We start from the raw sequence: 12921 nt of genomic DNA, 5'->3' as shown, positions 1-12921 counted from the left end.
GTAAATGTATTCAGGCTCACTTATACCGAATACAGATCTACTCTATGAATTTTTTACAAGAAGTCTTTGTGGAAAACGGCAGTCACTGTGCACCGTATGCAACATATTTTGTATACTGATGAAGCAGTCTGCTTTAAAAAGACAAATTTGACCCCCATTCTATTGATTTGACTATTTTTCTGCAATTTTCTAATTATTTTCAGCCATATTGCAACCCCCTTGGAATTTTTCTGCAACCCCCTGGTGAAGAACGACAACACTAACATTTATTTCTTGCTCTTTTCAATCTGCAATTTCTTATTGTCACTGCAAATAAATTCTGTAACTTGGAAGGCTCTGCGATGAGAGTGTGCTTGTAATAAATTTTAGTGACCCAAATACAGCTTGGCTAAGCAGTGGCTACAGCTGTATCATCTCAAATCTAAGTCTGGTTGTTATGTGTGCGCGACATTTTCCACCTAACTTCACTTTCTTTTTGAATCCCAACCACAAATTTGCTAGTTGGATTGACAAAACTAAATTGAGCTTGAATTAAAGGCTGTAGGTATGTAATGTGAAGCGAGTCCTATAATTATTACATGTAGGATGTCTGCATATTAAGGGTATCTGTTTGGCTCCTTATAACACTGGAAGTATAGTGCAAGCACAGAAAGTGACCAAGTTACAGGGATCAAACCAAATTTTGGGCAAATTAAATTCTAGGGTCTTTTAAATAAAATATAAAATTTTTATAGATTTCCTCTATGTTTAATAGCTCTACATCAATTTAGAACGTATTTTTTTTCTTCATGCTGTTTAGACAAACAGCATTTCAGACAGTACAACTTTCACTATGAGATTAAATAATTTACCTGAGTGGTTAATACAGCAACACTACAGTAGCTCTTTGTAAGTTATTAGAAACTTATTAAACTAATAAAAAATTATTTTATCCTCTCTCCCATTAATTAGAGTATCTTACTGGGGATAATTGATTATTAACCATCCAGTTATTGGTTACCATAAGAAGACTTGGAGTGATGTTTAAGCTGTGAAATTCAGAAAACTTCTCATCAAAGGGTGATGAAGATATCCAGGATTGTATCAGCAAATTATATAATAGGATTTTATCTAACAACTTGAAAATGAAAAAGTAATTCTACAGTGGAATTCTTGGAGCCAAAAAGAATTGCTATTTCCTCTTTTGGAATATTGATTCATTATTGAACTCATCTTAATTAAAGTTTAAAAGCAAAACTGTTAAAACTTAATACAGACTACCCATAAATAGTGTTGCAATAAATCAGCTTTATAAAGATGGAACTGGGCAAAATTCTTTCAAACAGTTTATAAGACTGATCACAAGAAACATTTTATATATATAAATAAAAAATACATATGCACACGACTAAAAGTACTGTACTATAACTATCAAGAATTCACAGACTTTTTTGTTAGCAAGCACAATTTTGCTAACTATTTTGCAAATAAAAATAAAAGCAGGCTCTCTGTCACTTTGACCCTGAACTTAAAATAAAAAAAAAACAAAATGGAAGGATTTATATAAAATTAGTACGCAAACCAATATAATCACCTGCAGTGGCAAATTCATTCTAGGTAAAGACTGCAACTTCACCATCTGCATTTCTCTGTCCTATTCACATGGATTTACCAAAATATTCCAAAAATGTGCATATAATGTTAATGGGTAAGTCTGAATTAATTAGAAGTTAGACAGTGATGACGCTTCCACTATCCTGTCCAGGGAACGTTAATTCTTACACTAGTTACCACTAGATAGGATCCTTCCTCTCTAGCAACATTTGAATGGTAAAAAACAGCAAGAAAAAACGAACAACATTATCAACAAATGTAAATGTCAAGGTTTCAGGGGGTGGTGGGGGGTTATGTAGAATTAACATGCAAGGTATTAGAGGGAAACAAAATGACATCTTAATATCCAAAACAAATCAAGTACTGGCATCGGACCTTCATGGCCATTGAGGCTTCTACATTAACACTTTTCCAGTAGAATTGTCACTTTTTCATTCCAGACTAACATTTTAATGGTCTTATCCAACAACAATATCTTCTTATAATACAAATGGGGAAAAAAAACACACTGGTATTTGTATAGAATTTTCAATATGGACATTACTATTTCCATTCCTATAGACCACAATGTTTTAGTTCGAAGTAGCACATTTGCCCCATGCGACTTTTGCAAAACTAGTGATGAATGCTAAGGAACTGAAAACTGTTGAGGACCGTCATGGCTTTCATTTTTGTGATCCATCCAGGCAAACGGTGTGGAAACATTTATTAGACAGTAAACCACAACCATGCTGGATTAGTGTTCATATCCAAGTCATTGCATGACACTAACCTGTGAAGGTCTGTAGAGCAATTGTTTATAATGGTTTTAGATACTACTTTTTTTTTGTGCAGTTTGTTCAAGATTGAATTGATAAATAAAGAGCCAGTACAGATGCAACCACAAATATGACAGAAATACAGATTATTGTAAATTTCCTAAAAAGTAAATAATAATACATTGGTTATATCTTATACAAAAGGAACATAAAAATATACAATATACTAATTAATTAAGGGGTTTTAAGAGAAAAAGGATTGAGTCACTAATTTTGTACCTGATTAAAATAAGCCTCTGCAGCAATGATGGTCCACTTACATTCATTTTGTGTTGTAAAAAAATAAATAAATAAAATAATATTCAGAATACATTTTCCATTCACATAAACCAGCCAAACAATGAATCTAATTTAACAACTTGTATAAAAGCAGAATCCTTCTCATAACTAATAATTGCAAACCTGTAAAAAAACCCTGAAGGGATGACTTGCACCGTATTTTTTTGTAATCTTCTTTAAAGAAAAACAATTATCAGCTAGTACAAGGAATAATTAATACTGGCCTTTATGGTCTGTATACATGTTTCACTTTGCAGCCAGATATTTAAAACCACATCCAATTTGCTTATAATAATTAAATATACTTGTAAATCATTACAAAACTTGAAAATAGCTTATTTTATTAACAGCATCATAGTACATCTCAACTACTGCTCCCTCTTTTAAGGGGTCTAACCAATGAATGCTATTGTTACTGCAATGTCAAATTACCAAAAATATAAGGTTTCCTAATAAGGATGTCATTAATATGTAATAATCATCCATTCATGATTATCTTACTAGTTTCATACTCGTGAGTAGACCTACAGTTAGGGGGACATGTCTGGGGATTAAAGCCAAGTCTCTCGCTCCATCAGGCAGGAACACTAACCACTGCCCAGCAACCAACTTTCATGTTTCTATTTGCAGCTATAATAATCCACTGATTATTGGGCAATACATTTACAAACATCTCATTTAACCTGAAAACCCTATTAAGATAAATTTGAACTTTGCTTTATTAAAAAAACAGAACAAAACGATACTGCACAATGTCATTCCATGAAATCAAAATGGTAAATTTTACTAAAACATCATGCATATTAAAATTATGTAACATTTGGATTCATACTTTCTGAAAAAAATCAAGAGGTTGTAATTGGTAGCCTGATATCAAAGATAAACACTTAGTCTTCTGACTATTTACTAAAAAGAGACAGTTAAAAGGAATAATCTACTGCATTTTTATACAGCTAAAAGCATCTGGCTATTTAAAAACTAAAATTTTAGTGATTGGCAATAATGGATTCAATGAGGTTATCAGAAATAAACTTGATGCATTAAGATTAAAAGTCAAGACGGAAGTAAAAAACTTAGGGGTAATTGTTGACTGTAACCTGAATTTTAAATCTCATATTCATCAGACCACTAGGACAGCACTTTTTCACTTAAGAAACATAGCAAAAGTTAGACCTCTTATATCATTGAAAGATGCTGAGAAATGAATTCACGCGTTTGTTTTCAGTCGACTAGATTACTGTGACACACTCCTCTCAGGACTACCAAAAAAATAGACATAAATCAGTGTCAATGAGTGCAGAATGCAGCTGCTAGAATCCTAACTAGGAAAACAAAATCTGAGCACATTTCTCTAGTTTTGATGTCACTACACGGGTTACCTGGGTCATTCAGAATTGACTTTAAAATTCTGCTTATGGTTTATAAAGCATTAAATAATCTCGCTCCATCTTATATATCGGAATGCCTGACACGTTATATTCCAAATCGTAACCTCAGATCCTCAAATGAGTGTTTTCTTAGAATTCCAAAAGCTAAACTTAAAAGAAGTGCTGCTATGCACCTAAAATCTGGAATAGCCTGCCAATATGAATTCGCCAGGCTGATACAGCAGAGCACTTTAAAACACTGCTGAAAACACATTACTGTAACATGGCCTTTTTATAACTTCATTTTAATCTTAATTTAACTTAATCCTGATACTCTGTATGTTCAATTCATCATACTAACTATTCATGGTGGCTTTAAAATCCGTACTAACCTCTACTCTCTCTTCCGTTTCTTTTTCCGGTTTCTTTGTGGTGGCGGCCTGCGCCACCACCACCTACTCAAAGCATCATGATGCTCCAACATTGATGGACTAAAAACCAGAAGTCTACGTGACCATCATCATCAAGTCCTTCCATGAGAACCCTAAATCCAAAGAGGACTGCTTCATTTATGTTAGGTAGAATGCCCAGAGGGAAATGGGCGGTCTCTTGGTCTGGAATCCCTACAGATTTTATTTTTTTTCTCCAGCCGACTGGAGTTTTTTTTTTTTTGTTTTTTCTGTCCTCCCTGGCCATCGGACCTTACTCTTATTCTACTGTATGTTAATTAATTAATGTTGACTTATTTTATTTTCTTACTGTGTCTTTTATTTTTCTATTCTTCATTATGTAAAGCACTTTGAGCTACATTTTTTGTATAAAAATGTGCTATATAAATAAATGTTGTTGTTTAAGCAACAACCATGGTATTTTCCCCAAGATGCTCAAATTACTTTAAAACATACATTGTTCTAGAATTTAAATTCAAACTGCAAATGCTCTCCTTAAATTATCTTTCAATACAATAACAATGTAATGAGAAGTCAAGTAAAATTAAACCTTTTATTGGCTAACTAAAAAAGATCACAATATACAAGGATTTCGAGGCATCTCAGGCCCCTTCTTCAAGTAATACCCCAAGGAGAGTTTCCAATCTCTTCATAAAATACTTCAAAAAAGTTTACAATTTCAAAAAACAGTCCCCCAATCCTTATTTATACTTGCTTCTAATTGAATATTATGAAAATACAGCTCATAAGCTGTTAGAATAAATACCCAACTACAGTACTTAAAAATGAATTTAAAAACACATCCACCACATAGCATAAATACCAATACATAACTTCTTTAAGCATAAGACGAAAGAAAGGTGAGGAAGATTTAAAATTGACATACTGTAACTGCTAACTGACAACCGAAAATGCAGTAAAGGAGAAACAGAAATACATTATAGAAACACTGTTTAAAGGACAATTCAAACACAGTCAAAAGCTTGCGTTGCAGAGTGAAGTAATGTAATTGACTGAAGTATCAAATTACTCCACATTAGGAGTAATGCAACAGAACAGCATCCGATCTGAAATACCCTCTCAAGAAAGCCGGATCATAAAAAATGTATACTGACACTCATTACAGTAAAATGCCAAGAAGCACCACAGCATTTCAACCAAAAATGCTTACCGTTCCAAATTTACTAAAGAACTTTGCACTACCTTCTTTCACTTGTCAACGCCCCATTCACGTCAGGCGCAGCGCAACACAGAAAAATGAATTAAAATCAATTTAATCCTTACCTTGTCTACCTCTGCCTTTAGTATCATACTTTGCAGAAACATGCGAAAAAGCAGATGAAATCCCACTCTATACTACCATACCAGATTCACGATGGTCAGATTACAGCGTACAGTAAAAACAAACGCGCTAACGTTAGCGCACAGCGGCGGTGTGCACGGCCACAGCGGATTAGCGCCGTATTGAGATCAGCTGCGTTCATCTGATTACAGGTGCGACACGCGCGCCAAACTTTGCCTGATTGGAGAGGATTACAGTTGCGTGACCCAAGTCTTTCGAGTATATACAGTACATGTAATGAAATAAATGTGCAGACACAAAGGCTATTTTAATTCATAAATATGTGTCACTTCATCTGTTTGTGTGTGTCAAATTGTTACGCCTCCTGCGGTTGGGCGGAATGTGTGTCCATCAATTACATTTTCACTTCGAACCTAGTTTTGTTAAACATGACTTGCTGGTATGGAACGTTACTTGATTTTAATAAAATGTTTTTTTAAAAAATATTTTCACTACCGTCTTCATTACAACGCTGAGGGGACCAGGAGGGCTTTATAGCAACTTCAGTCGCCACACACACACACGCATTCGAGCCTATCTAGAGTAACTATTTTACGTAAAACATTATTACAGTGAGAGGAAACGCAGTCGAATAATGGGAGAGTTCACAAACTCTACAAGGTCATTGCAGCTTTGCTGAGAAAATTAAGTAATCTTCATTATCGATTTGTTGGGCACTTAGGGTTATGTCTTACTAAATAATTCACCCAGGAGATTGTATTTTTGAGAGTCACAGTATGTGAACAGGAAAAGGCTTAGGAAAAGTCGAAGAATGATACAACAAAAAATCATATTCATCATGTGGTCATTTTAACGCTTTATCCAGTGAATTATTTAATTGGTGCATTGACAACAGTATTAAACATGTGTACTTTCTTTATTCAATTTTCAGAAAGAGAGTTCAACATGCCATTTTAACTGTTCAGTTTCTTATAAAATATAGTCGGCTATCAATAGGTTGTTAGATGGTATTTGTTTTAAAGCTATGGTATTGCACTATAGTATCACTGTATCATTGCTCCAGAGGGTTTGAATGGCATCATAATAAACATGGTCTCTGTGGAAACTGATCACTTTCTGTGTCAACAATTTATTTTTTTTTTTGATTTGCCTCCCACATCTTACATGTGCATTTTAGGTTATTGAGAAGCTGTACATTAGCCCCATAAGCGCGTGTGTATGAATGTGGTGCCCTGTGTAGCTCTGGATTCTGCCTCGTACCCTGTGACCTAAACTAACAAACACAAGAGTAAAAGAAAAGACATTATTTGGCACTATGAAAACAAGGATTATGAAACATCTACACTGTGTACAAGAAACTTGATTTACTGAGGAAATTGATACAGAGTATGAAGTTTGCAGATTGTCCCCATGTGTTGCACCGGTAGCTCTCTTTCTCATCCATTGTCCATCTTCAGAAACATGACAGGATAATTTCAGGCTCATCTTCATCATTTAATTACAAGAATAATGACTTATCTACATCCAGCCAACAAGCTTTCATTTCTAACACAATCACTAGATACCTAATTTTAAAAGTGGGCTATAATTATGCATTTAATAAATTAGATGGTATCAGGCTTTAAAATTGATCCTTCCCATGAAATCAAATATTAATTCATAAAAAAGACACTGCCTAAAGATGCATCAGTCAAGTACTGTGATTAAGAAACAAAAAGAACTTCACTGTTGTGATAATTTATTCCATGGTCCTTTATAAAATATCTAATGTACCCTTGCAGGCTGCTACCATGACCTACCAAGAAATCAAAATGTTGAAATCTTGTTACCACCAGAAAAAAACCTAAGAATACTAGAGACTGGTAACTGCACATTCTTTTTGATCACATTTCACAATGATAAAGAAGAAATAAACAAAGCAACATCTCATGTAACTACAGTAGATATCTGCGTACATTTGTACAATGTTAACACTTTATAAGTTTGGTGTAATATATGATCATTATATTAAATTGATTTGTTACATTATTTAATCAGTTTACTTATTGTCGATCATTCATTTATTATTGGTATAAGTATGTGTATTATGTATATAATGATATATATTAGTATTTGCAAGTCTTGATGATTGTCTTAAATGTTAAGAAAATAACTATACAATCTGCATGAAAAATATGTCCAGTCCTTAATTTGGAACAGCTTTAGGTAGGGATTTTTATAATGAACACTAGAGAAAGACATATTTGCTGTAAAGACAAAATTATGAATCTGGAAGACTTTTTGGAAATTAATTTCCATGTTCAAGGGACTGATCCCTGTGTCACTTTACTGCCCTAAAGGCCATGGTGACAGAACATTTTCATGCAGATGTTCTAAAAACTGGCCCCTATTGCTTCATTTTCTTTATTTTTTCTGCATCATACCAAATTCTTGACAGCATTCACAGAAGACATTCACACCATAACTTCTTTTCCACTGAGTACCTTTAATCATTCAATCATATTACAGTTTAACCAACAGGTGAATCACAAAGCTTACTGTGAGGTTTAGAATTTGTATGAAAGGTGAAAAACTGCCAAGTTGTAAATTAATGTCTCGACTTTCAGTCCATTAGAGTGCAGGTTTAAGACAAGAATCTGATAGAAATAAAGCTTCAAAATCCACTTTATTAGGTCCTCCTTTGACTATAAAGGAATGCACAAAATCAGCAACACTGCTTAGGTATACTGTACTGTATTATTTAAATGAGGCTCAGTTCTCAGTTATTAAAAGGCATAATGTGCCAAAATATTACATTGGCAGAAGGTAGAAGAAATCCACGGTTTTGGTAATCATGTGACAATGGAAGCCTCATCTAACTGTTTTTAGATAATAACCGTGGAACCAAGCGTGGTATTCTAAAATCCCTATTCAAACCATTTTATCTTGGGACAACTGGTTTTCCTATGTTGGTCTAGTTACACTGAGAACTGTGAAATATACAGTATACTTCAAGCAATGTATCTCCAGATAATCTGCAGTCTTACTTTGTAAAATTTAAAATGCACTGTTGAATTGTAATAGATTTGTTAATTTAATTTAATACTTTAAATGTAATGATTGTCAGCAAAACCAGTTACAAATCAAACTGGATCTGCAGATCTTAATATATAACTGTGACGATCAAGCAAGGCTTCATAGAAAAAGTGAGATTGATACGTATATCTGTAAAAAGTAATAAGGTTAATTTAAAAATGAAACAAAACACACATTGTAAAGACAACAAATTATTCAATACGTAGGTTTTAAAAAGAGGTAAATGTCTGCAGGCATGGCAACACAATCTGGACTAAAAGTAACAGGGAGACACAACATGTAATGTACTCACAGATGTGGTTGCTCCATGCTTTCAAATATGCTGAAACTCAGTGAATCAGTAATTTTGTTTCCTGCTTTGTATGTCACATACAATTTCCTGAAAGCTTCTAGAATCATAAATTAAGAGCTGAGATAAATATTCAAACCATAGTGCTATACTTTTGCATAATTTTGAGATTACAGCATTTTACACAAATGTATTTAGGGCAAGGTTATTCTGGGCAGGTAGAGGTTTGCTATTAAAGGATTTCTGGGCCAGAGAAGAGTCTGAATCAGATTTTGTCTGAAAAAATTAAATCTTAATACAGGTCTTAACACAAGTGTCCAGTGTTAAATGAAGTATTACAAAGTAACCCTTGCATACAGTATGGATTATTTGGAAATAGTGTTTTAATACATACACTTCAAGTGTTATTTTAAAACTTTGTATACTAACGCTGAGGGCTGTAGCCTACTTCTTAAGGCAATAGATTTTGAACCCACGATGTTAATTTAAGATGGTAGGGCAACCATTGGTAATAAACCCAGGCGAACACTTATACCTTGGTATTTTTCAAGAATGTTATAGAGTTTATTTAGTATACTACAATAACCCTTAACAAGATGGCACTTTGGTACCATAATTGCACTTTTTCTAGAGTAGGGTTGAGGCAAGCTGGAACAAACCTCGCATGTATCAGGTACAGGGCAGAAACACAACAATGGATATTAGTCAGCTACAGTTATCCACAGCCATCCACTTACATATTTGTTAAATTTAATGTAGAGTTTTGCATGTACAAAGTATGTACTGGCAACATCAGGGACAAAGCAGTAACCAACTCTGGACAGTGAGTTTTTAGCAGAACACATTAACACACTCACATTCTTCCCATAATGGTCCAAAGATTGAGATGCTGTCAAAAATTTGAATATAGGGAAAAAAACCAATGAAAACTTTGTGGGAATGTTCAAACATCAGAAGACAGTGATTAGGATGGAAATTGAATTTGATCTATGGAAGACGTGAGGCAACATAAATAGCCACTCATTTATTGCTTAAATTCATAAACCATACATTATTTAGAGAAGTCACTTTCCACTAAAAAGAAACACCAGAAGAAAAACACAAGCTGCACTCTTCAGATTCATTATACACCCGCAAAGGAATTCTGTACATCCAGAAAAAACCATATTATCAAGTATTACCCAAAACTGAAGCGCCAAGTTCCTTTGGAATGGCTATAGCAACAAGCTTTGCAGACAATTTATACAGTTAATAATATTTCTCTCAGTAGACTCATTTTTCAACTTTCACATTTTAGTACTGTTAATTGCTTCTGGCATTTAAAGGATCAGCAACCTCATCTCAATGCTCTTTAATTGTTGACCTGTTCAACCACTCATGAAATTAAAAAATATTACCTCAATAATAGAATACAGTAATCAGTTGCTGTCTAGATGTTTACTCAGAAAATAAACATCTTCTTGGGGTCAAAACAGTACATCACACACATATGGCAGTTAATGAATGTAGTTAACAAGTCTGTATTTGTCTAAAATAATCCTTCATGGAATCACTATGCTCGCAACTGGATTAATAATCATTTATGTTTGTGGTTATATATTTTAAAAGATAGTTTTGAAAAAAGCTATAGGTTCTCCTAATGGCTAAATTACTAGAGTTTAACCCAGTTCCCACGCAGTACTGAATGTGTACTTGAGCAATTCATTAAACCTGCTTATACTCCAAATCTAAGAAATAAATGCATAAACAAATGTTTAAAATTCTCTAAAGCAATGTTTACTGGAAAAAGAAGCTATGTAAAATATTTTTTTTTGCCTGTGAAAGTCAGAATGTGGATTTCTTCGAGCAACATCTGGTAAAATCAGGTAGTGTATACTGTAAACCATAAGGTTCCCAGTTCCATGCAAACAACTGAACCTAGTCTAGAGTCTAGAATGTGAAAAATGAGTAAACAGTTTTTACCTTGAACTTGTAAAGCTTAGGAATTAATTTACTGCAGAAAAAAGTTATGTAAAATATAAATTGTTTGTCTAAAGACCTGAAACTAGTCAATACAGAAGCATTTTATAAACCAAATAAATTAAAAGAAGCAATTACAAGTGAAAAACCAAAGACCTGGTTATTCTCTATAAATATGCTTGCAGACATTCTTTGCTACTGATATCCATCCATCCATTATCCAACCCGCTATATCCTAACTACAGGGTCACGGGGGTCTGCTGGAGCCAATCCCATCCAACACAGGGCGCAAGGCAGGAAACAAACCCCGGGCAGGGCGCCAGCCCTACCGCAGTGCTACTGATATAATGGTAGTAAATCTGACAAAAGAGAGTATCAACGTTCGGAAAAACTTTGATATTGTAACTTTGAATTAAGCTAAATAAGTACTAATGGGACAAACATGGATGGTAACTATTGACTTTATATAGGTTTAGTAATTGGTCTTTATGAGGCTGTACAGAGGTGACAATAGGTTGATGTTGCTATCAGGAAGGCTGTCACTCAGATTGTGATGAATCTCAGAAACCACTTGGAAGTAACAGTACAGGAAAACAAGTTGTCACAGTCCAAGTCAACACTAACCCACATGGATAGGGATGTTATACTTGTGGTCCACTGAGGTGAGATTCTGTTGACACTGCCCTTTACAATGTCTGATATTAACCAGTCAATATAATTTTCAGAGCTTGGACTGGTATTTAGTTTAGGTTGCAGAAGCATACTTGTGAAGGCATTGATCCATCTCTAGAGATGAGTTCTGCTTCTTCCTGCAGCTGATGAGTGTCAGATTCAAACTTGATGACAATTACTATAAATGGGCCATCCAGACAAGCCGGTGACATACTTGGGGTACTATTGTTAGGAACAATTTACCAACAGGTGACTATATAACCTGATCCAATTTGCACCAAGACCTGTTTTAATAAAATACAGTTCTTAGCAATACTGATCAGTACTGGTCCACAAAACATTTAGATGGTGCTCTCATAAAAATGAAAAGCAACATAACCTTAGGAAATGTGTGGTTTGGTTGAATGTAAGTACTAACAAGCCATAAAGTTAAACAACATACCTCCTTAACAGATAGACTAAGCTTCAAATTAAGAAACTGCTTGAAGCAAAAATGGTAGACCAACAAGAACTGAATTTGAGACTACTGAGTTAGCTGGTCATTTGTTGGCACAGTTTGCATCTTTAAGTTGAGGAAAAAAGAAAAAAAAGGATTATGAATCTTAAAAAGCAAGTTAATTTAAATTAAGGCTAAAGAATTATGATTCATTAACAGCAGTAAATGGTTACTTATTAAACAAGTGACCAGAATGAAAACCTGCTGCCACCTAGGTCATCTAAGACCTCCATTTGAACCCTATAATCTAAAATGAATGTGTCTAATTGTATTCCATTTAAAATAGACCAAACAAGTTAAAGAACTGAGTCAGAGGTATGGACTGAATTGGGTATCTTATAGCTTAAAGTTCCCTATCTTACCCACTAGAGTACAAAGGCTGCCAATGTGTGAAAAATGAATAAATACAATTATGCAACTGATGTTAGAATATATCTGCATTCATCTTAAAGTTTGTGTTTCTTTGGTAGTATAGCTTTGGTGTACACATATAAAACCCAAACCTTTAACCTTGCACTACTTTTCAGACTGCCTTTGGCATGCAGCGTCCTTACCCTTCTTATTTTCAAAAGCATTATTAAAATTACAGTTTAAATTGTATTTAATGGAGTAGCCTCTTGG

General features: G+C 34.1%; 1 long non-coding RNA gene across 1 annotated transcript in view; it reads right to left on the bottom strand.

Moving 5' to 3' along the window:
- Positions 1-6251, bottom strand: part of LOC120540943 — a 36322-nt gene extending 30071 nt beyond the window's left edge. The window contains exon 1 of the long non-coding RNA XR_005635901.1: positions 5791-6251. This is a non-coding gene — a long non-coding RNA (uncharacterized LOC120540943). The remainder of the gene's footprint in view (positions 1-5790) is intronic.
- Between the last annotated feature and the right edge of the window lie 6670 nt (positions 6252-12921).

The sequence above is a fragment of the Polypterus senegalus genome, chromosome 12, assembly GCF_016835505.1.
Source record: "Polypterus senegalus isolate Bchr_013 chromosome 12, ASM1683550v1, whole genome shotgun sequence".
NCBI lineage: Eukaryota > Metazoa > Chordata > Cladistia > Polypteriformes > Polypteridae > Polypterus > Polypterus senegalus.
Note: the sequence above shows the minus strand (reverse complement) of the source record. Positions and strands in the feature narration are given on the sequence as shown.